This window comes from Macaca nemestrina, chromosome 5, assembly GCF_043159975.1.
Source record: "Macaca nemestrina isolate mMacNem1 chromosome 5, mMacNem.hap1, whole genome shotgun sequence".
Lineage (NCBI taxonomy): Eukaryota > Metazoa > Chordata > Mammalia > Primates > Cercopithecidae > Macaca > Macaca nemestrina.
The window spans coordinates 111,559,555-111,585,677 of NC_092129.1; the positions used below are offsets into that span (position 1 = coordinate 111,559,555).

The following is a 26,123-nucleotide window of genomic DNA, read 5'->3' on the forward strand; positions in this document are numbered from 1 at the left end:
GAACTTGATTGGAGTGGGATCAAAAGAGGATAGATTAAAGGAATTAAAGATAGCACACATAAATAATTTTGGGGAGTTTTGCAATCAATGGTAACAAAGAAATGAAAAGTGTCTGGAAGGAGATATGGATTCAGGAGATATATTTTTGTTTGGTTGGTTGTTTTTTAAGTGGAGAGAAATTGTATTTGCCAAATGGGGTTACATAGTGGAGAGAAAAAATTCATAATGCAAGGAAAAGAAGAAAAAACATGAACCAATGACCTTGAGTAGGTGAAAGTTGAGTGGAAGGTGTTGAACTTTGTTAGGTATGGGGCCATCCATCAGTAGTAACATGAGGGAGGGCAGACACATGGGTACAGATACAGGTAAGATGGTAGATGTGGCAGTAGAGGCATGGTTTAATATTTAACTATATGTTGTAGATTGTTTTCAATTACGTACGAACAGTTACTCTTATCCCTATATTCGTATACAGTTTCTCATATCAACAGGCTGAATCTATTAAAACTACCTGTGGCTCCTGGTGCAGCCAGTGGATTTGTATTCATTTCACATGAGATGAATTTCTTAATGATTCAAGGATTTTATTAATGAATAGCTCTAAATCAAATGTAGCTCAGTTATATTTCCTTTTTCAATGTCATTCTCTATGGTACATTTTGCTTCTTAAACATCCAGCAAATCTATGATTCTCAATCTGGGATGATATCATTCATGGGGGTGTATTTTAATCTCATGAGTGTGGAAAGTATATATGTATACTTTAAAAACCCAAATTCAATGTTATACTCTAATTTTTTCTTTTGGGAAAAAACTTCCTGTATTATTATCATCATATAATCTACAGAAAGAAAACCTCAACAAAATATTTTATTACAAGAATACACAGAAAATAATGGATTCCTCTGGGAATCACACTCAGTATGATGTATCAAAATTGGTGGGGGTCGTAGAAGCATTCATGTCCTATATGTATCCAAGGGAACATGCTAAAAAACACTGATCAACATTAGATATATGATATTATTGGTCAGTATATTAAAATGTAGGGCACATGGGTTTTAGCATCTTTTACAACTTCCCTCTGTGATTCACTTCTTTCTTTCCTACCGCCATCTCCAAACTCCAGTAACCCTTTCTTTTATTGCCACTTCCACCCACATCTTAATGATACACTGCTCTGCTCACAGCACAGAATCCTCAGGATGAGTAAGCTTAAGCCACTACTGCCCAGGAGGAGCTGGCACTTGACTATTGCATATTGACTTTGAAATTAATGAGATAATTGTACAGCTCTTCATTCCACATTCCCAGAATAGTTTCAGATTGTGCGTTGAAGTAATTTACCCTGAAGCTTAATCCATAAATTTGTTGTAGAAAATGAAATAAAGGTCCAGTGAATTATGTACAATGTCAAACACCTATTACATTTGGTATTTGGAAAATGTTAAACCACTGTAAAATAACTGATTTTCACTTGCCAAGCATTTTCATTGCCATTACCATGACCATTTGTTGAAAACCTTCTCAATTAGGAATATTAACTCTTAAGAAGGAAATAAACATACACACACACACACACACTAACTTGGTGTGTATTTGAGTTTCAGCCACCAAAACATTTCTCCTCCTTTTCTTTTCCATTTCTGCAGCAAAAAATAAAAGATTTTAAATTTTCTGAAAAAAAAGTCTAATGTATTTCTAAGTCTACATGTTCTCCTACATGTATGTTCTGGTGTATAATGACTTATAAGACCCTTTCTTACAGAGTACAAAACCTAAGTAAGGAAATCATAAACCTTCAATAAGCCTATATAGTCAGCTATCTTCTCTCTTCTATTATATCCAACAGACAAGGTCAGAGATGACTTAATGAAAGAGCTCATGATAGGGGAACTGGGTAGACCTGGTTGGCAATTGATGCTAGCATTCAAATTGTTACCGTGGTCTCAGTAAAAGGTTAAGAATAGCCCCCATATATTTTATTTTTATTTGACTTCGTTTCATTTATAACCAAGTCAAATGTCTACAGTAGTTAAGAGAGAATCACAATTTTGGGGGGAATGAAAATATTGCTGATCGTAAAAACAAACTTTTGAACTGTTTTAATTCATTTAATTAATTAATTTTGAATTCTCATTACTTCTGTAATGATTTGAGATATTAGAATTTCTCTAACATCTTTGGTTTTAGTTCTGGTAGATCTCATTGTGCTTTTGTGACCTTATTTCCTGCAATGGACAACTCTATCTGCAACATGTCCAGGGAATGGTAAACCTGAATTGCATGTTAGGTTATAATAGTAGATGCACATAAATAAAACCTGCCATTACAATAGGCCCTCATATCCACAGGACAGATTCAACTAAGGCCAATGGAAAATATCTGGGGAAAAACAATAAAAAATAACAATATAACAATAAAAAATAATACACATTTTAAAACCAATACAGTGTAACAAACATTTACATAACATTTGCATTGTATGAAATACCTATGTATTACTTATAATACCTGATGTAATGCAAATGCTATGTAAATATTTGTTATGATATTTCAGATGATTTAAAGCATACAGGAGGATGTGACTAGGTTATATGCAAACACTGCCATTTTAATTCAGGGACTTGAGCATCAAAAGATTTTGATATTTATGGGGTAGTGGGGGAGGGGATAAGTGTGTGTATTTTGGAACCAATTTCCCTCAGATACTGAGGGACAATTGTACAATAATAAGCAACTGCTATGGTATTTGGGCTGTTGCTTTTTAAACTTAGCAATAAGAGATGAAGATGTGAGTGCTCTTCCATTGGGTTTTGCACTCCAATTTAATAAACATCCCGAATACAGTAACAGCTGAGATTAGACAGGATTCAAAAGTTGGTTCAAATATTTTAATTAAAAATATTCTTAGAATATAAAACTTTTTTACATGTTCACATTTAGATAGAAAAGAACAAAATATTTCTTTGCAGAAATTAAACCAGGTTCATGTTTTAGTTGTTGCTATTTATAGTTTTCACATTTATGGCACTATTAGGAACCTATGCTATGTTCAAATATATGAAGTTATTATCTGGATGATAACAGCATTTACTAAATTGTTTCTTTGATTTTAAGATAAGCTGTATTTCAGATTTATAGAAATGTAGAACTACCAAAATCCTCTATGGATTGACTAATTCATGCTTCCATTTTACTAGCAGGAAAATTAGAGAGATTAAAAGGTCTGCTCAAAAATCACAAAGCAAATAAGCAGAAGATCGACCACTAAAAGCTAGACTCTGTTTCATTCAGCAAATGTATGCAGGGTCTAGTTTGTGCCAGGTGCAAAGACAAGTTGTACACACTCTCTGTCCTTCAGTTGCTCATTATCTACTTGAGGGAGTCAAATGGCTTAACAGGTCACTATAAAAGAACAAAGGGACAAAGATTTTTACAGGGTTGAGTTTAAAGGTTAGATTAGGGTGGCTTCTTGGAGGAGGTGAAATATGAAGTGGCATTTAAACCACCTAGAGTGATGGAGAAGCAGAAGGATGTGTCAGGCAGAAGGTAATTCCTCAGGCTCAGAGGTGAGAAAACACATGCTGTTTAAGGGACTGTGGGTCTCTCCACACACTGGAGTAAAGCTGGAGCTGGCTAAGAGCAGAGAGAGAGGAGATTAGGGTGATGACAAGGGGCCAAGAGCTTTGTCAAATTTTGAAATTTACACTTTATTCTGGAGGCAATTGAGGAGACATGGTTGGGATTCTGGCAGAAAAATAACATTATCAAGCTTGCATTTTAGGAATGATATCAGACTGCAGCATGAATATTGAACTGGAGAAAGGAAGAGACAAGAAGCCAGGAAAATGCTTCCTCTATCACAACACAAAGGGTCTTTGTAAGAATTAGAAAAAGAACTCCTTCCTATTGGAAAATTGTCATAACACGCAGAAGTTATTAGAACAAGATTCTCTATCACCTTTTGCTGCAGAATTACTGGCATTCATATAGAAATCTATGTGATGTGATATGATACTTTTGTGCAATACACAGCCTCCCCAACTGGTTCTGACCTGCCACTCCTCCTAGAAAACCCATAGAATAGTTATGACTAATTCTGTCTAGCTCTTGAAAATTTACAAGTCCCATTCAGAAACATTATTTCATGTACTGTTCCTGATAATCCTGTGAAGTAGTTAGAAAAGGGTGTATTTTTACCCTCATTTTACAGATGAGAAAATTAAGCCTCAATTAAGCCAAGTGACTTGTCTACCACCACAGCTGGAGACAATGGAGCCCAAATCTCTCCACCGTTATTTCAACCTCTAAACATTATGCTTCATCAGTTTCATTTCTTTATTGCCTCTATGACTTATAGCAGGTAAAAATATCAAAAATATAAAATATGCTAATTTCTTAAAGAAGTTTAGCAAACATCTGACAATATAGCTAGGGTTTGGTAGGGTGGGTAAAAGACCATAACCTTTCCTTTTTTTAAGGTCAGAAATTAAATTCAGAAATTGTGCCATGGAATACTGATCTACTAGTTAGTCTCTGAGTGTGGGGACAGGAAATTGACTTAGTTCTATTTTCCTGATTCAAAAATGCACTTTGTTTTTCTAATATTTAAAATCCTCTAGGATTTCAAATGTATTGCAATTCATATTTTAGTAACTCAGTCTGTATTTCTTATCCTGCACATCTTTAATATAGATATACATGAATAAGAAATTAAGTTCTAATTACAAATAAATATTCCATATTTTGAACTAATTGAGATATACAATGTGTTAATATAGCTGTTAAATACCAAAATGTGTAATGTATTTCGCACTTGTCACTTTTCATCTAATTAAGGAAACCTTAATGACTCTGTTACGAAAAACATTTGGGGATTACTTTATAACCTTGCCTGCATATTTTAAACTGCTATTTAGTACAAAATATCAAGCATATTTGGTTAGCAGACATTTTAAATGTCACCTAGAGGGAAGGAAATTAGAATCAGGATTAAACATTTCATAGCTATGCAAGGATGAGTGATGGTTCTTCTGCTGTCCTGTCATTGGGGCTGAACAATGGAATTAGTTATAGAAAATCAAACTCTATCCATAGGATTAGAGTTGCATGGAGTGTTTTTTTGTTTTTTTTGTTTTTTTGTTTTTTTGTTTTTTGTTTTTTTTGACCTGGAAAATAGAAGTGAGAAGGTCTAGCAGAATTCTAATTACTTGATGGTCCTCTTTTCAACACAGCCCTCCAATGCAGAGAAGCAGTGCGTGCTATGGTTAAGAGCAAGAGTCTTAATAGACTGGGTGGCTATGCCACTCTGCCACTGAGCAGCCATGAGACACTGGGCAAAGTTCTTAACCTCATTTTGCTTCATAGAGTGGTAATGAAAATTACATAAATTAATGTATGCAAAAATACCGGAACAATACCTGGCACATAATATGTGCAGTTGTAAGCAGCAGTTTTTGTCATTAATAGGATTGGAAGGAGTATCAAATTCCATTGTATCTGCTCAATTGTGAAAATTAGGTTGCTACTGAAAGTTTTATTACATAAACACTATGGAGCATGTGAAGAAATAGAGTTAAGAAAAGCTTCCCAAATCTTCATTAGGAAAAGAAAAGGAAACTCTACAACTTTATGTTTCCTTTCTAGGGTCAAGTTCTATTACCTTCTCTATCTTCAAAAGGAAAGAAGGTAGATTAGTGAAATTGGAATCCTTGTAGATGCTCAAAAGGCATATACAAATAAGACTGTGTAAGTTATAATTGACTGGGAGGAAAACTTTAGGTTAAGAAAGCATCAAATAAGCAATTCCTGTCTGAAAGTCTGTTTGATTTATACCTAATACAGTGTTTCCAGGGCAATTCCTAATGATGTCCATTACGTAGTGGGAAAAAATTGCTCTAAATACCTGATCAGTGCTGTCATTTGCTTTCAGATAAATAGGATGTAAATGCATTTCAATTAGCAATCCTTAAAACATAAAGATAAAAGCAAACCACTGATTTCAGTGGTTTGTGTGTTCATCTTCTCCACTAAAATGTGAGACTCGAAAACAAGAACTATTTAATTTTGAAAATATTTTTACTTAGAAATAAAAAGTAAACTCTAATTATTGTTTTTAATAAAATGATTACTTCTTAGCATTCTCACTATCTCAAAAGTGAAATAAACATAGGTTTGTTTAAGAGCCTAAATAGCAGACTTCTCAGATTTCAGGTAATTGAAGAATATACAGCTGTGAACTTTATACCATAATTTAAAACAGGCAGGACAGTACTATAATTTTCCACAGATAGTCATTTAATATTTCCACAGAAATGCCATTCTTCTTAGATTTCAAATGCTTTAAATTTTGTAACGTATCATAGTTTTGCAATAAAATGTTTAAAGAAAGGTTATTTCGAAATTTTCTGCTGTCTGGGGAAAAAAGGACAGGACATTTTTTATAGCTAAGTTGTAAAGGTTAGATTTCTTTTGATTACAAGTGAATGAAGATCCAAACCAAACTGGCTCAAACAAAAATAAAATTTATTGCCTCAGCTAACCAATATGTTCAGGAATAAGTCTAGCTTTGGTCAAAGCTTGACCGTGGTAGATTATATCATCAGGACATGCTTTTTCTCTGTAACCCTTGGCTCTGCCTTTTACTTGTTGTAGAGAAGTAGTTGTCAAATCTCAGATGAAGTTGACTTTATGGTTATAAGTTGACTGCCAGTGGTTTACACTTACAGATGTGAATAATCCAGCTGAGATAAAAGACCTAGAATGCAGTCTCAGCAGCTCTGATAGGTTGAAATTGAAAAGGACACAAAAAAGTAAGGATAGTCCATGAGTCTGAATTAGAAGAATTTAATATTATTAAAATGACAAAACTTCCCAAAGCACTTGACAGATTCAATTCAATCCCTATCAGAATACCAATGATCTTATCTACAAAACAGAAAAAAAAATTCTAACATTTTATGGAACCACAAAATACCTCAAAAACACAAACAAACAAACAACAACAACAGCAACAATCATGAGCAAAATGAACAAGCCTATACAAATCAGAATACCTGACTTTACATTACAAAATTTTAGTAACCAAATCAGCATGGTACTGGCATATAGACCAATGGAACAGAATACAGAATCCAGATATAACTACACATATATTTATAGCCAATTCATTTCATACACTGGGGAAAGGATGATTTATTCAATAAATGGTGCTGGGAAAACTGGATAACCATATGCAGAAGAATGAAACTAGACCCTGTCTCTCACCATATACAAAAAAATGAAATCAAAATGGATTAAAGACTCACACCATGAAACTACGATGACCTCAAAGACCTCAAACTATGAAACTGCTATGAGAAAACTTGGAGAAATTCTTTAGGACATTGGTCTGAGCAAATATGTTTGTAAGTCTTCAAAAGCACAGGCAACAAAAATAAAAATAGACAAATGGGATTACATAAGCTCAAAAGTTTGCACAGCAAAGAAAACAATCATAAAATGAAGAGACAACTCAGAGAATGGGACAAAATATTTGTAAACTATTCTGACAAGAGATTGATACAAGAACGTAAAAGTAGCTCAAACAAATCAACAGCCAAAAAGGAGAAAAGAAAAGATGAAGAAAGTGGACAAAACTTCTGAATAAACATTTCTCAAAAAAGACAGAGAAATGGCCAACAGCTATATGAAAAAAAAAGCTCAAAATCACTTATCAGAGAAATGTGAAATGAAAATTACAGTGAGATATCACCTCACTCCAATTAAAATGGTTTTTATCAAAAAATGAGGAATGATAGATACTGGTGAGAATGTGGAAAACGGAGAACTTTCTCCAGGGTTGGTACACCATTGGTGGGCATGTAAATTAGTACAGCTGTTATGGAAAACAGTATGGAGGCTTCTCAAAGAACTAAAAATAGAGCTGCCATGTGATAGAGCAATCACATTACTGGGTGTTCATCCAAAAGAAAAGAAATCAATATATCAAAGAAATACCTGCACTGACATGTTTGTTGTAGCATTATTCAGCAAACATATGGAATCAATATCAATGTCTATTAGTGGAAGAAAGGATAAAGCAAATATGTTATTGTTACAATAGGATATTATTCAGGCATAAAAATAATAAAAGTTTGTCATTTGAAGCAACATAAATGGAACCAGAGGTCAATATGTTAAGTGAAATCAGCTAAGCACAGAAAGACAAATATCACATATTCTCATTCATATGTGGAAGATCAAAAGTTAAAATAGAAAGTCGATTGTTGGTTCCTAGAGGAAGGAAGAGTATGGGGAAGGGAGGGATGAAGAGAGGTTGAGTAATAGGTATAAATAAACATTTAGAAGAATTAAGACCTGGTGTTCACTAGACCAGTAGGGTGACTAAAGTTAACATTAATTGATTGTACATTTTGAAACAACCAGCAGAGAATAATTTGAATGTTCCTAGCTTAAAGATAAATATTTCAGATGATGGATATTCCCATCACCCTGATTTGATTACATGATTATATCAAATCACAGGTAGTGCAAAAATATGTATATCTAATATGTATCAATAAAATTAAAAAATACTTGTGATTTTGTTGCTTCTTTGTATTGTTATGTAGTCTCCATTTCATTGATTTCTACTCTGATATTTATTTTTTTCCTAATTTTGGGTTTGGTGTGTTCTTGCTTTTTATTTTCTTGAGATGGATCATTAGGCTGTTTATTTGAAATCTTTCAGTTTTTTTTTTTTATGTAGAAATCTATTGCTATAAATTTCCCTGTCAGCACTACTTTTTTGTATCCCATAGGTTTTGGTATGTTGTGTTTCCATTTTCATTTGTTTCAAGGAATGTTTTGTTTTTCTTTCTTTATTGACATAGTGGTCATTCAGGAGCAAGGCATTTAATTTCATATATTTTTACAGTTTCCAAAGTTCCTCTTGTTGTATTGATTTATGGTTTTACTTTATTTTGGTCTGAGAAGATACTTAATACAATATCAATTTTTTAACATTTGTTGACACCGTTTTGTTGCCTAATCATATTCTATTCTGGAGACTGTTTTGTGTGTGAATGAGAAAAATGTATATTCTGCAGCTGTTGGATGACATATTCTGTCAATGTCTGCTAGGTCCATTTGGTCTGTTGGGCAGATTAAGCCGGTGTTTCTTTGTTGATTTTCTGCCAGAGTGATTTGTCTATTGCTGAAAGTGGGGTGTTGCTGTCCCCAACTATGATGGTATTGGGTCTATGTCTCTTTTTAGCTTTAATAATATTTGCTTTATATATCTGGGTGCCCTGGTATTGGATACAATTTACAATTGTTATATCCTTTATCTAGGTTAATTGCATGTATTTGCAATTGTGAATAGTGCTTCAGTGAGCATTCATGTTCATGTGTCTTTATAGTAGAATGATTTATTTTCCTTGGTATACCCAGAAATGGGATTGTTGGTGTGAATGGTAGTTCTCTTTTTATATTCCTCTTTGAGGAATAGCCATACTGTTTTCTACAATGGTTGAACTAATTTACATTCCTACTGACAGTTGTATAAGTGTTCCCTTCTCAATGCAACCTCGCCAGCATCTGTTATTTTTTGACTTCTAAATACGGCCATTCTAACTGGCGTGAAATGGTATCTGTCTGTGGTTTTGATTTACATTTCTCTAATGATCAGTGACATTGAGCTTTTATTCATAGTCTTGTTTGCCACATGTATGTCTTCTTTTGAAAAGTGTCTGTTCATGTCCTCTGCCCACTTTTTAATGGGGTTTTCTCTCGTAAATTTGTTTAAGTTCCTTATAGATGCTGGATGTTAGATTTCTGTCAGATGCATAGTTTGCAAATTTTTTCTCCTGTTATGTAGGTTGTCTGTTTACTCTTTTGATAATTTTCTTTGCTGTGTAGAAGCCCTTAAGTTTAATTAGATTCCACCTGTCAATTTTTGCTTTTGTTGCAATTGCTTTAGGTGTCTTCGTCATAAAATATTTGCCCGTTCCTATGTCCAGGATGGTATTGCCTAGGTTGTCTTCCAGGGTTTTTATAGTTTTGAGTTTTACATTTAAGTCTTTAATCCATTTTGAGTTGATCTTTGTATATGGTGTAAGGAAAGGTTCCAGCTTTAATCTTCTGCATATGACTAGCAATGTATCCTCGCACTATTTATTGAAGAAGGAATTCTTTTCTCATTGCTTGTTTTTGTCAATTTTACTGAAGATCAGATGGTTGTAGGCGTGCAGCATTATTTCTGGGCTCTCTATGCTGTTCCATTGGTCTATATGCCTGTTTTTGTACCAGTACCAAGTTGTTTTGGTAACTATAGCTTGTAATATAGTTTGAAGTTGGGTAACCTGATGGCTCCAGCTTTGTTCTTTGTGCGTAGGATTGTCTTGGCTATTTGGGCTCATCTTTAGTTCTATATGAATTTTAAAATAGCTTTTTCTAGTTCTGTGAAGAATGTCATTGGTGGTTCGATAGAAATAGCATTGAATCTGTAGATTCAATGGGCAGTATGGCCATTTTAATTATATTGATTCTTCCCCTCCTTGAGCATGGGTTGTTTTTCCATTTGTTTGTGCCATCTCTGATTTATTTGAACTGTGTTTTGTAATTCTCATTGTAGACGTCTTTCAACTTTCAACTAACTTTCTTTTTTTTATTTTCTGACTGGGTTATTTCAAAAGTCCTATTTTCAAGTTCAGACATTTTTTTTTCTGAAATATGAACTAGTCAATTGTTGAGGTTCTCAATTGTTTTTGTTTCATTCATTGAGTTATTTATTTCCAAGATTTCTATTTTTTAATGATATCTGATTTTTTGTTGAATTTCTCATCCAGATCATGAATTGTTTTTCTCATCTTTGTGTTGTTCGTCTGTGTTCTCTTGTATCTCACTAATTTCCTTTAATATTACTTTAAAAATTCTTTTCAGTCATTTTACAGATTTTCTTTTCTTTGGGATCTGTTACTGGAGAACTATGATGTCATATTTTCTTGCTTTCTCACGTGTCTTGTTTCCTTATTTTAATATCTGCCTAACTGGTGTAACAGTCACCGATTCCAATATTATAGATTGGTTTTTGTAGGTAAAGATTTTTCCTATTGATGCATCTATAGCGTTTATTGGGTAGACTCCTCTTTAATTCTGGGTGAATGTAGTAGTATAATCTTCATATGGTTTCTTTCTTGGCTATAGTCAGCATTAGTGGTATCTGTAAGTTCCTCAGTGGTTTAGACTGCAGTTGTTAGTGAAGGTTGTGGTGAGGCTTTGGTAGGACAGAGTGGGCCAGACCTTGGATACCTATGGTAGTGATGGCAGGCATACTGTGCCTGAGGTTTTAACAGGTTTATAGTCCTTAGGGTTTTAACAGCATATGCTGGTGCTGGTGGTGGTGGGTTTGGGTGAGCTAGTCTTCAGGCCTATACACAGCATGCTTAGGTGCCAACAGTGGCACCAGCAGACTGGGTAGGCAGATCCTTGGTTCTAAGTGATGTGTGAAGGTACCTGTGGCGGTAATGCTGGCCTGGGTTGGGTGGTCCCCAGGCCCCCAGGTGAACACTGGAAGTGGCAGTAGTGGCAGGTTGGACAAAATGTTCCCCAAGCCCCTTACAGGTTCCTGCAGGCTCTTAGTAGGTCAGTGTTTATGATCCTGGATGGTGAACACATGCATCAGTGGAGGTGGACAGGGAAGGCCTATCCATAGGCCCACAGACAGTATATGTGAGCCATGATGGCAGGTGAGATGGGTTTGTCATCAGACCACAGTATAAGTATGTAGGCACTGGCAGTGGCACCAGTGGGCAGGTCAGGCATCTCCCCAGGACCCTGAATGGCATGCACAGGTGCTGGTTGTGGCAATACAGACACAGGCAGGGCGGGTCAATCCGCAGTTCCCTGAACAGCTTTCTTGAGCACTGGAAGTGGTGGCAGTGTGTAGAGTGGGCCTGTCCTCAGATTCTTGAACTTCAGGCACTGGTGTTGGTGGTAGCAGAAACTTGGATGTTGTGCACAAGTGCTGGTAGTGGTGATAATGTATAGGGCAGGCCCATTCTTAGGCCACTGGATGGTACTCTTGGGCACCAGTGGTGGTGGGCATGTCAGGCTGATTTGCAGGTCCTCAGATGATATGCCTAGGTTCTGGCAGCAGCAGCAGGCAAGGCTTGACTGTCCTTAGGCCTTGTTGGTGTGCATGAGTGTTGGCAGCAGCAACAGGCAGGGTAGACTAGTTATGAAATCACTTGATGAGACGTGGTTGCTGTCAGTGGCAGGGGTGCTAGGCAGGCTGCTGTCAGGCTCTGGAGAGCACATGCTTCAGTTCCCTTTTTCTGAAGACAGCCCCCTTGGTCCACTGTACTGCCTGTTCCATGGGGTGCAGGAAACTGTAGGTTAGAGTGCTGGGGATCTGGCCACACCTATGGTCCAGCTAGCATCATCACACTGCAGCTTCCTGAGTGGACGTTGGGGGATATCAACAGGGTTCCAGGGATGTGGAGATGCAAAGATGATTGGGTCCTAGGGTAAGATGTATTTTGCTGGGGGCTCAGCTTCCAAAATAGCTCTAGGCTGCAGCTGCTTGGGCCTCAGCAGGTTGCAGGGAGAGTACAGTGGGACCCAGTCCAAACTCCCTCCCTGAAACAGTGTCATCATGGGGATGTCAGGTTCAGGGCTACATTAGTATCAGGGCCTTCAAAGGTTGAAGGGCTCTCCCATGGCTAGGATTGCAAGAGCCCGTGGTGGGAATACGAACTGAGGGGGATCTCTCACTTAACTTTCCCTGCAATACGGAGTTCCCCTGGCTCTGAATTGATCCTGGACCTGCTGGCTGCTTTGTTTCCCCCTTGTTCCATGCTTCAGAGTTTCCCTGTCACTTTCTTTCCAGTGTTCTCTCCTAGAAGCTCCAGTCAGCGCGCAGTTACCTACTCACTCTTCTGGTCCTTCTTTGTGGAGGAGGTGAGTGCAGGGTGCCTCTAGTTAGTCATCCTCCACCCCTGGAGTCCTCATATTTATATTTTTGTTATGTCATGTGTACTAATCTGGTGCTCAGGAAAGATTGCTCAAAAATATGAATTATTGTTCACCTTAGCACCTTTTGCTTTGTAGAAAAAAATTGTTGATTATAAAATCTCTCAAAATTGACTGAAAACTGCAGAAATACCATTTACTCTGTGGCACAGCTCTATTCCTAAGCCTATAAACACTTAGGAATTCCTTTTTCTCTATTTAACTTTGCATAACAAGTAACTTAAGTATCTGCTGGTAACCGCTGATTACCACCACCCTGGCAAACACACACACACACACACACACAAATCTCTAAAGTCTAAGCTACTAAATCTGAACTTACACTGAACCAGTATTTTGTGTACAAAGACTGTTCTATGTTTGAATTGGGTCTTCATCAGTCAGTGAAAGATGACACAGTACCAAATATATCATCATTTTCCCCTTGAATTACTAGGATTTCCACTTAAGGAAAATAGGACATATGCGTGAAATATATTTAAATGCAACTTCCACAGTGACATTAAGAAAAATAATTGGAAATAAAGTTGTATTCGTTTCTTTAGTGGTAGTTTGCTTCCTTGCTTATGAAGCATGTTATTTTAAGTGAAAATATCAAAGAATATGAAGGAATAATGTTACTGAAGCCAAATACTACAGGATATATAAATACTTGAGTAAATCCTTATGAGAAGAAGAAATGTTTTCAAATCCTCAGCTTTTCAGAACAGAAACAGTGTTGATTCTGGCACTGAGTGTAAACCACCTACATATCACTTTTCATGAGCTTCCAAAAGATGAAGCCAAAGGACAAAAATCTATACTGAAACTCCCTGTTGAGAATATGGCAAAAAAAGAGAAGCCCAACAATAATGGTAATATTAAGTCTGTATATTTAATAGTTCTAGACTATTCCAACCAAGGAGTGAGGATTGTAAATACTTGGTCATATTTATTTCTTGTGTTTCATTTATTGCCTGTTTTTAAAAACAATAGGCATTGTAGCCAGCATTTTATCTGTGTGATTGACTATGTGAATTTGCTTAAGACCAGCTCTGGGGAAAGAAATTCTTTTTTCTGAAGACTTTGTCCCTCTGACCCATGTAACTGGAAAGAAGAGGAAAAAGATTGATGACAAATCTCATTGTTTTCTTTCTTGGATATATATCTCTTTTAACTCTAAGACCATAATCTAACCAGAACATAATGCTATTATAGCATTAATACAAACGTATTATAGCATTAATACAATACAAATATTGAATATTTATTCAATATTTTGAATAAAGGAAGCTTTTAATATTTTTATCTTAATATGTTGTATTTGATTGACCCCTGTGAACTACTTGCTGCTAAAAAACATTAATCTGATTTTTTTGGTAGAATACTTTATGAGCTACTTCAATCTAACCAAATATTTAGGTAGAATCTAATTCAGTTGTAATATATAGAGTTATAGCAAGCACATTTGCAAGGAGTTCTCATTGATTTCTTAAAAAGTGTTTTATTGCCTAGGTGTAATATTTTAAGAAAATATGGTAAATCTACCAACAGAAATATACAGTCATTGAAAAGTAGGTTGAAAAATAATTTTCAATGTAAAATTTTTTAAAAAAATAATGCTATTGTCGATGAGCATTTTTTCATGTGTCTGTTGGCTGTATGAATGTCTTCTTTTGAGAAATGTCTGTTCATATCCTTTGCCCACTTTTTGATGGGGTTGTTTGTTTTTTTCTTGTAAATTTGTTTGAGTTCTTTGTAGGTTCTGGATATTAGCCCTTTGTCAGATGAGTAGATTGCAAAAATTTTCTCCCATTCTGTAGGGTGCCTGTTCACTCTGATGGTAGTTTCTTTTGCTGTGCAGAAGCTCTTTAGTTTAATGAGATCCCATTTGTCAATTTTGGCTTTTGCTGCTGTTGTTTTTGGTATTTTAGACATGAAGTCTTTGCCCATGCCTATGTCCTGAATGGTACTACCTAGGTTTTCCTCTAGGATTTTTATGGTATAGGTCTAACATTTAAGTCTCTAATCCATCTTGAATTAATTTTCGTATAAGGAGTAAGGAAAGGATCCAGTTTCAGCTTTCTACTTATGGCTAGCCAATTTTCCCAGCACCATCACTGGCCATCAGAGAAATGCAAATCAAAACCACAATGAGATGCCATCTCACACCAGTTAGAATGGCAATCATTAAAAAGTCAGGAAACAACAGGTGCTGGAGAGGATGTGGAGAAATAGGAACACTTTTACACTGTTGGTGGGATTGTAAACTAGTTCAACCATTATGGAAAACAGTATGGCGATTCCTCAAGGATCTAGAACTAGATGTACCATATGACCCAGCCATCCCATTACTGGGGATATACCCAAAGGATTATAAATTATGCTGCTATAAAGACACATGCACACGTATGTTTATTGCAGCATTATTCACAATAGCAAAGACTTGGAATCAACCCAAATGTCCATCAGTGACAGATTGGATTAAGAAAATGTGGCACATATACACCATGGAATACTATGCAGCCATAAAAAAGGATGAGTTTGTGTCCTTTGTAGGGACATGGATGCAGCTGGAAACCATCATTCTTAGCAAACTATCACAAGAACAGAAAACCAAACACCACATGTTCTCACTCATAGGTGGGAACTGAACAATGAGATCACTTGGACTCAGGAAGGGGAACATCACACACGGGGGCCTATCATGGGGAGTGGGGAGGGAGGAGGGATTGCATTGGGAGTTATACCTGATGTAAATGACGAGTTGATGGGTGCAGCACACCAACATGGCACAAGTATACATATGTAACAAACCTGCATGTTATGCACATGTACCCTACAACTTAAAGTATAATAATAATAAATAAATTAAAAAATAATAATAATGCTATTGTCAAATGAAAGGCAGAATATATAATTTTTAATGCAGTATCAACTTAATTATATATAAAATATATAAATAGTAAAGATAAGAAAGAAATTCAAAATATGAACATTGGTTGCAAGACACATGTGACTATGACAAACTTCTTTCATTATTTTATCCGTGTATCCTTAAACCCTTCTTCTCTTCTTCTATTATTATTATTGTCTATGACTCAACTATCCAATTTTTCCTCTGGTCAGAAGCATGCCATAGGCTTTCCTCTCTTTGAATAATGTCAAATCTAATCAATTGTTTTAACCTAGAAATTCTAATTTTCAAATATTTTTATATCTTGCTTTTTCCATTTCCTGTCCTGCTATTATTGCCCTGTATCAGGCTTGCATCATCTCTTTCCTGGACTGCAACAGCCTATTACCTGTTTTCTACCTCTACTTTTGGCCCCTTGACAACCATCCTCCGTGATGTACTCTAGGAAATTCATTTCAAGTGATGACATTACCATGTACTTGTTTTTAAATGATGTCCTCTTGCCTATAGAATCAAGTTCCTCAGTGTGACATAAAATAATCCCTCTATGACCTAGCCCTGATCTTTTCTTCAGTCTCATCTTGCCCTCCTCATATTTACTACATATGAAGAATGTATACATTATGAAATTTTACACTGTATAGATTTGTTCAGACTATTTCTACTGCTCAATATCCCCTAAAGAAAGCTTATTCCTACTACAACTTACAACTAGGGTAGCTTCTCCTTCCTGAAACCTTTCCTCTATTGAGGCTAAGTAGCTTAACTATCCCTGACATATCCCTATTGCTTCCCAGTTAGCCTATACTATATAATATTAAATTAATTTACTTAGCAATTTATTTTTTTCACTATAGTAAAATATTTTGGAGAGCAGACACTGTTAATAATTCACAATTCATTCATCCCAGTACTTAGCATGGGTCTGGAATACAGCAGACACTCAATAAATGTCTGTTGAATGAAACTGAACTTACAGTTACATAAAATTAAATTTGGATTCAATGTCTTGCTCTAGGAAGTTAATGCTTAGCTATACTAAGAACCAGTTAAATAGATGTTGAATACTGGAATTGGGCAGTGTTATCACTACTTTGGTATAATACAGAAATCTAAAAATAAAATAAAATAAAACTAGTTTATCTTGTGACGTTTCTGTCTCTTGTTACATCCTACAAAATTGTATATTGAAGTTCCTTAGAGATATGAGGGCAAAGGAAGTGTGTTCTTCTTTAAAGCTTTGAATAAAAAAGCAGACAAGTATAATATGTCATAAATAGGCACAAGGTCAAACATTGTCTCAATTCTATTCTATGTAGTTTCTGTGGCTTGGAAGCTTCTTTTAAAGGCATCGTATTTTTCCTGACACTTACCTAAGAGGACATACCTAAGGTTTGGAAATCAGTAGAGAACATCCATTTCTGAGAAATTTCCTGTGTTTTGTGGTTCTGGTCAAGATGGTCAAAAGCACTGTGCCATGTATCCTTTTGGTCTGGTCTCAGGCTTAGCATAAGAAGATCCTTGAGATTCAGGTTCAAATACTGATTAACTGCAGGCTCTGAGAAAACCAAAGAGATGCTTGGGTTTCAATTTCCTTCTCTGTTATACACCAGCATCAATACTTCTCAGGAAAAGAGGTCAGCCATCTCATCCAAGCATGACCAGACAGTTGCTTTCACCATCCACTACAGTCTTAGAAACTACCTGGAAGAAGCGCAGATTGCAGAGCCTTAACTTTTAGCATGTTGTTACTGGTTTTCTAAGATATTGTGAGAAATTAGATCTATTATTTCAAGTTTTCAAGTATAAATAATATTCACAACCCAAAGCCATTCTTCACTGGTGCATTGATAGCCTGTGGTTCCCTGTCCTATGTCCACCAGTTTCCTTTGTGTTCTTCGTCGTTAGTACAGTTGTGCAATCTATAATTATATGCTTTATAATGCATTGCCCATTATTCTTTTGATCTGGCCATTGTTTGATAATGTCTTTTCCTGGGTTAGAATAAGTTCCCAGGTAAAATGTTTTGGGAAGCTGGTTGTATGTTAAACTTTTACTCTTTCAAATATTTACGCAATTATTTTTCACACACACACCCCCTCATTCTCATCTAAGCCATAGAAAACCCTCTTTATGCAGAAAAGCACAGATTGCCCACCAGGAAGGGGATTCACTTCTGAAACCAGAACAAACTTTTACTCTAATAGTTTAACTTTTCCTTCACCTTAAGGAAGAAAGCAACAAAACAATCACTTATAAAAGGGGATTAGAAATAGACTGAAACAGAAGTTTGGCATGTTTAGTTCTTCTAATTTTATCCACTGATTTCTTCCAGTGATGTTAATAGTACCTAGTATAGGAACAGTGGACAAGGAAGAATGAAATACAAAAGAGAATAGTAATCTATAATTAGAAGAAATAGAAGACAGAACAGGGAAAAGAGAAAGAGACTGAGTAAAGAAAGGCGATTGCTTACTCTGTGTCAGGCAAATAGTCCAGAGCTTTAAATTTTTTAAACCATTGAATCTACGTTTTACATATTCACTAAGCAAATAATCTTATTATTCCCACTTTAGAATTAAAGACATGAGTCTTGCAAGATTAAGTAACTTGGCCAAGGTTACACAGTTCAAGGCAGAGCTTCCACTTCAATTTCAACAAATATTTGTCCAGTCTTTGTTAAGCGTCTATGCTGTGAATAATATAAAGATCTGTGACTCATTTTCTTTAATTTTCTGAGGAATAATTTTATAGCTCATTTTTTCTTTCTGTATAAGCCAAATATTAGACATTTGTTTCCCTACACATATTATTTAAATGTATGATTTTATTCAATATTAACAATTGGAGAAGTGTCTTTGAAACGTAATGAAAGCATTTGGGTCTTCTTCAAAGAATTAGGTTAAATATAATTATTTTCTCTTGGCACAAAAGTATATTGCTTCATGATAAAACATTATTTTTCAGAATTAAGAATCTAATAAAAATGGTTTAAATGTATTTAGCCTGCTGTAATATTTTTGATGAAGAGAATCAAATGAAGTTTCATTATATTTTGAAGTCAGCATTTTAATGGCATGTGAAATTATGCTGTGATAGATAAAACTGTTTTTAGTTATCTGTGTACAGAAAACATTAAAATGGAAAATATTAGATAGTTATAATCAGTCATTCATATTATATGCAGATAAATATGGAAGATGAAATGTATTTTAAACAATATAATTCATTCCTATAAATCAGTTATCACTGTTATATATTCGAGAGTTTCAGTAAGTATGTAGCATAGTTAGATATTTAAATAAGTGCTTATTAGAGCTGGCTATAGTGGTCAAATTTTGCCATTTTGCAAATATATTAGCTATTTATGAATATTTATACTACAGAAATTCTTAGAAGTTTTACAGGAGGAAAGATATTATAAATTAGGGCTAATTGTCAAATTCATTTAAAACTTATGTAATCTTACCCCTGATGATTTTAGGGAATTAAGAAGCCAAAATGTATTATGTGTCAAACTATGTTATAGAATTGTCTTATTCAAAATATGGCATCTAGTAGCTAATTGGAGGAATGTGGTTTTTGTCCTTAGAATGGAAATACCCTAAACATAGGTAAGTGAATTGTGTCACATTATGAGGCTGAAAAAAATCAGGTCAAATTCCCAGGGGTCGTGTGCTTCTGGCCAACTGTCACCTGCCCTCTCTAAATTGGGAATAATAAACTGTAGGGTTTTGTAATGTGAGGTTGTCATGTGCGTGTGGAAGAAAAATTCAGGAACTAGAAGAAGAAATGAACAAATAATATCTTAGGCAGTTTCCATTATACAGTGAATAGATTAATGAGAAAAATCAGAAAAGAGATAATATGGCACTTAACACCAGGGATTGGCAAACTTTTCTATAGAGGGACAGTTAGTGAATTTTTCAGCTTTGTAGGCCATACTGCCGCCATTATAACCACTCAATATGTTATTGTACTGTGAAAGCAGACATAGACAATATATAAATGAGTGAGCATAGCTGTATACTAATATAACTTTGTTAACACTGAAATTTGATTTTCATGCAATTTTTATGTGTCATAAGATACTCTTCTTCTTTTAATTTGCTTTCAATCATTTACAAGTGTAAAATCAATGATTCTTAGCTCCTGGACCATATAAAAACAGGCAGCAGGCCAGATTTGACCTTAGATGAATAGATGAATTTTTGTCTGGATGGAAAAACAAGGCTAGGAATCAGAGAATTTGCCTGAGCAGCATCCACATACCACATTGCTATGCCTGTGGTGAATATGGCCAGAGCTGATCACACCCAGTTCTGTTTTGACTAGCACCCAAGGACACTGTGGGTACAGAATAGTAGCGAGGAGTAAACAGAGCATCTCCTTTGAACTGTTAAGACAGTTTTGGCTTTGGGGTCTTCATGGTTAATGTCTGTCTTCTTCAAAAGCCTGATAATTCAAGGAAGGCAAAGGCTGTGTACAATACCTAGCACATAATAGCAATCTTTACATATTAGATAAATTGAATAGGCCAGTGACTGTTAGACCCCTAGCAAACATATACCCAATTTGTTCAAAATGAATACATTCAATTGCTTTATGATAACCATTCTGAGGTGGGAAGACAAAATAATATAAGAGATACAGCAGAAGCTTTTATTTGTTCAGCTAAAAAATCACATACAAGCTTCAAGTTAATTTGATAGTTAAGTGACCAAAAAGGCATTACTTAAACGCAACACTATGCATTATGAATAGAACTTCATAAAGTTGTTAAGTCTATATAAAGTTACTATAAACTTTAGCTGATATATAAAGAACAACACGAGAACCAGACCTAATGAAGTATGTCTGCTTCGGCTCAAGTACAGAAGCCCAGCTCATTCTCTGCCACTGAATCAAATTAGAAGCAGATGGTAATTTGGACCAGATGAAGTTTCAAAGGGCAGAGATGCAGGACATTCCAAAGCACACATTGAACTTTTTTCCACAGACTAATGTTCATTACTATGACATTGTAGCCACTGAACTTATACACGGCAACCGAATTACCTTGACAGTAATGCAATTCATTTTCACAGGCTGACATCATTCAGTATTTTGGGGAAATTAATAGGAATCAGTGACTTTGTTAGTTACTTTGTCATGTTTTACATGCTCTGTTCTACAAGTACTGCTTCCTTACAAAAAATAAAAGTCCTTTTATATTTTGCTTTACTTTATTCATATTAAATCATTTAGTTTCCACCAAAATTAATATTTTATTAAGCCAGCAAAATAAACTTTTTGTGAGTGTATGCAGTGAAGTTCATTTATAGTTATTCTATTATATATTCCATTTTTCTGTCTGTATAATTCCAACATAGTCTTTAAACAAACAAAAAGTAAATATTTAAGTTAGAGTGTTTCTGACTTTAGTATAATCCAGAAACACAATTTTTTCAGTTTTAGGAGAACACTGTTTGGCAACTACTTATCAGAAGGGTTTGTGGGAGGAGCCACAGGAAAATGTATTCTTATTTTCTTTATCCCCAGTAGGAGCCCATGCGTATTACTCTAGTAGTGGCTCTGACCATGAGTCACCAACCATGACAGGGAGATCATGTCTACTGTGGATAGATCATGCTGGATGAACAGCCACTGAGGACTGCCACTTTAAAGGTTAAACAGACCAGCACAAAAAGCAAGTCCTGACTGGGAAGTAGTCAGATTACAATTAGTAGGGGACAGTTTGGAGTACATAAAAGAGAACACCAATGTGATTCCCCTTTTCAAGAACCTTTGGGTGATACACTGAACACTGTGATCTAGCCCACCAGATTACCTCTTTCTTATTAAAGCCACCTCTGGTTTTTTCTGTGTGCTTTTGTGGGAGCACAAAGCTATTTCCTTTCCCATGAAATTCATATCATACATCCCTATCTTCTTTAGGACCCTAGAACCCAAGCCTGTGGTATCTCACTCTTCCAAATGTCCACGGCAGTTATTAGTTTAACACAGAGTTTGCAAGCTTAGCTGCATATGGAGGTCAGGATCTTAATGAATGAACTGAGCTGGTTGTAGCAAGATAGTTCCTTACAGAATGTCAATGTTGGATGCAACTTACCTCTTTTGGATAAAGCTGCTTTCCTTCCAAGCCATTCACGTGAACTACATGGGAATATGGGCCTGACATTGCCATGGATGCTAAGTGAAAAAAAAAAAAAAAAGAAAGAAAGAAAGAAAAAAAAAAGTGCAATCTTAATGTGAAAATTTCAAGGGTTGGCAACACTAATTTAAATTCTCAAATATGTACATTCTACATTTTTGCTTGAAAGGAATCATACTGGTACCTGTTCTTTAACTACTTATTTGAAATCAATTTATATATGATGCTTTGAGTGTTTGACATTAACCATATGAGCATCATAAACATTTATTTAAATAAGTTGTAATTTTAGAATATATATTAGAGTTTATTTTTCTCTATCCAAATAAAATACAGACTCCTTTGGGGAGATTATATTTTATACAGTTTTATTTCAGAACTGCAGGGTGACATGTGCATAAAAGTGTTGAATAAACAGCAATTTGGTTGATAAACTATTTTTTTAAAAGAACATGAAAATTATGACAAGGAGGTATAATATGTAAAACGGGAAAGAATAATAAACAAATTTTAATACAAATTTGTATTAAAAGTGATACTTACCTTTGACTTAAAAGAAGCCTTTGTTATAAGGCTCAAATGAGACATGAGATGAGAAAAAAATCCCTTTGTAAATTGAAAAGGACTATAGATATGTTCAGGGTGTTATTTTAGAGAAAAATCAGGGAAGTATTTGAACTTCTGTAACAAAATTAACAATGTCCTACAACTTCATTGGCTCATTCATTGATGGTTAATTATTGTATCTATTTGGGGTCTATAGTTGCTAGTTTAATACAAAAAACATCTCTGGGTAAAATTTTCATTCCTTTAGGTTTTCTTCACCGTATACTAATTTCCTTTAAAAATAATCCTGTTTTTTTTAGATTCGAGAAAGTCCATCCATGGGAGCAGGACAAAGAGAAAGAACCTGATCATCCCTAAGAGGTTTCAAGGTAGAGTATATTCATTGTTATTTTACTTCTCTTCGCTTACTCTAGTACAATAGCTCTCTCAAGACAAACATTTTTAACAGGAAGTTGTTGTGAATGAATAACCTATTTAAGAGAAAGAAGTAAGGTAATTTGGATGAAAATTTAAGTTTTATACTATATTGAACATGGGAATTATGAAAAAAAACTGTCCTTTCTCTTTGTGTCCTTATTGAAAAGTTTCATATGCACACATTTGAAAAATAGAAAAGTGAAATAAAATGTTATTATTTTTATCTCAAGAAACAAGCTTTCTGACCTACTTGAGATATTAAGGAGGGAAGTCTGTTTGCAGTTAATAGAAAGAGATCATTTATCAGATCAACTTCCAGTACATGTTAAGATTTTAGAGGACATCATTGTGCTCTAATGTTTTTCCCCATTCTTCCGAACTATGGACCTTCTAATGTTCGAAAGGACTGCCCTTCAAGTGGCCAGAGGTTAACCCAAACCTCCCTTTTCACATTTCTATTTGGGTTCTAAATTTCGGATGCCCTTGGAATCCAGACAAGCCATATTCTGACTGCCAAATCTCAGTGAGAAATGGCAAGCAGATAAAAAGGAAAGTGGTGTGAAACCTTCCCATGGCTAACCAGGAGGAGAGCCAATGGTGAAAGTGTGGCTGGGAGCAGGCCTGGTTGGTCAAGAAGATACTGAAAGACTCAGGGCCTCTTTGATATGTGGTCAGTCATAAGGCTTCATCTGTAAGTCTCACTGTTTTTTTTTTTTTTTTTTTTTTTTTGGTGGGGGGCATTTTTCAGTGGATTTCAGGCCAGAAAAAAATATTTATGAAATGCAAAATGACATTTTGTGTTTATATTTTGTTTTTGATGAACAAGCTTATTTAATCAGTCTGGGTTACTTGCATTTTATGTGAGAAACAAAGAGATTAAGAAAAGAAAAATGTTCATTCAAAGACCAGTGTAGAAGGGAAGTGATCTTTCTGTTTAAGATCCTTCCAGTGAAGACTAGCATGCTGAAGAAAACATTTTTGTTGTTTATTTGTTGATGACATTGAGAACTACCAATATCTGAGGAATAAGTTTGGTGTAACTTTCAGGATGTGAAGAATTTAGTTCTCTATGTTTTCTGTAACTAATCATGTTACTCTCAAGTTTCCATTCTGGCCTTCTGGCTTACATGATAACTAACTTAAGTGCCCCACTGGAATTTCTGAAAGGTGAGAAAGAGTGAGGAAGGCAAAGAGGCATATGGAATGTTCTAGGCAGAGGCAGGGAGAAAATAGTAGGTACAAAGGTCTGCAAGAGGCTGCTTGTGGCTAGAGCCTAGAAATAAGGAGGACCAAGTGAAGAAGAACTTGCTAACCTTATTTTAAAGTGTTTGAACTTTATCCCCAGGGCCATTGAAGGGTTTAGTTCAGAGAGGTACATAATTGTATTTTCATATGCCAGATATTTGATCATCTAGAGGCAATTAATATCAAATAGAGCACATGAATGTAGCAGAAGGGGAGCCATTCTTTTCCTTTGACTTGACCTCACTCCTATACATACACCTCATATGTCCCCATGTGATGATCTGCTTCAGATGTAGTAAATATGAATTCGGATCTCCCCTCCCCCATGTCATCCCCTAAAAACCCCTACTGCTCAGGAGGCAAAACTAAAGAATAGCAGGGTGAATGGGAGTCCTCTTTATGATAGAGAGAACAGAGTAATGATACAAGAGCACAAGCAACACATTTAATTTAATCCAATGTGACAAAACTTTATTGAGCACCTATTTTGTCTCTGACACAGTGAAGGTACTAAGATTAACACAAAATAAAATAGCTAATCTCATTCTGATATGACTGTATTGTTACACAATTACTATTCAATATGATGAATCACAATCATGCCAAAGGAAGTTATAAAGTCAAAAACTATGTCTAAAGTTATTTTCCAAATACTATGGAAATACAAATTAATGTACTGTTAATTGTTCAGACCAAGAAAAACAACAGCATTTTGGGAGGCTGAGGCTGGCAGATCACGAGGTCAGGAGATTGAGACCATCCTGGCTAACACGATGAAACCCCACCTCTATTAAAAATACAAAAAAAAAATTAGCTAGATGTGGTGGCAGGCGCCTGTAGTTCCAGCTACTCGGGAGGCTGAGGCAGGAGAATGGTGTGAACTCAGGAAGCGGAGCTTGCAGTGAGTCAAGATCATACCACTGAACTCAAGCCTGGGCGATAGAGCAAGACTCCATCTCAAAAAAAAAAAAAAAAAGAAAAGAAAAAAGCATTTATAAAAATGGACAAGAGAGGACATACTTTTCTGTATTTATTAAATGCCTTTTCATTTCTTAATCATTTACTCATTTATCAATCAACTCATCAATCAATCAGTTAGGTAATAAAGACTTACGGAATATCAAACATGCCAGGCATTGTGTTTGGTGCTAACTATACCAGGAAACATATAACACGTTCCTAGCCTTCATGGATGCACAGATAAACAAGACCGTGCTTGCACTTATAAGGAGTAAAATATATACATGACTATAGCAAGTTATGTGTAGAACTTCTCAAAGACAAATTATTTTAATACACATCACCCAATTCAGTTTTTGTAACAATATTTTTATGAAACTTACCACAGTAAGAATATAACTTACCAAAAGTTACATTCAGAATTGTGTCTTAAATCTTGATCATCATCCCAAGGCCCAAGTTCTGCACACCAAACAAGGTTGAGTGGATTCAACCTTGACTCAACTACTCAGAAAGAAGAGAGAGAAAGAGAGAGAGAGTCAGGGATGTGCCATATTCCAGGCAAAAGAAGCTAGCTATAAGTTTGTGAAGATAACAGATGGTAGGACTTAAATGACTATGGATCCTGAAATAGGACACTCCAGGATGACAGTAAGCAAGAGGTGGGATATTAGAAACCACATCCAGGTAAGTCTTCCATTTGGTAGGAATATAGGGTTTTTATAGGGTATGGGAAATATGGGAGGAAAGATAGGTAAGGATCAAATTCTCCAGTGTCAGAGAAATTATAGTCTATATAGAGCAGGGAACAACTCTCCTCAAATAACTTATATAAAATGAAGGAACATGGATTTGAAAAATAGTTAA

The 26,123-nt window shown here is 35.4% G+C and overlaps 1 long non-coding RNA gene across 4 annotated transcripts in view; it reads left to right on the top strand.

Annotated features, from left to right (window-relative positions):
* Positions 1-26,123, top strand: part of LOC105479443 (uncharacterized) — a 311,459-nt gene that overhangs the window by 258,392 nt on the left and 26,944 nt on the right. For all 4 annotated transcript variants that reach the window (XR_011623107.1, XR_011623106.1, XR_011623109.1 and 1 more), the window contains one exon: positions 22,934-23,002. This is a non-coding gene — a long non-coding RNA (uncharacterized lncRNA). The remainder of the gene's footprint in view (positions 1-22,933; positions 23,003-26,123) is intronic.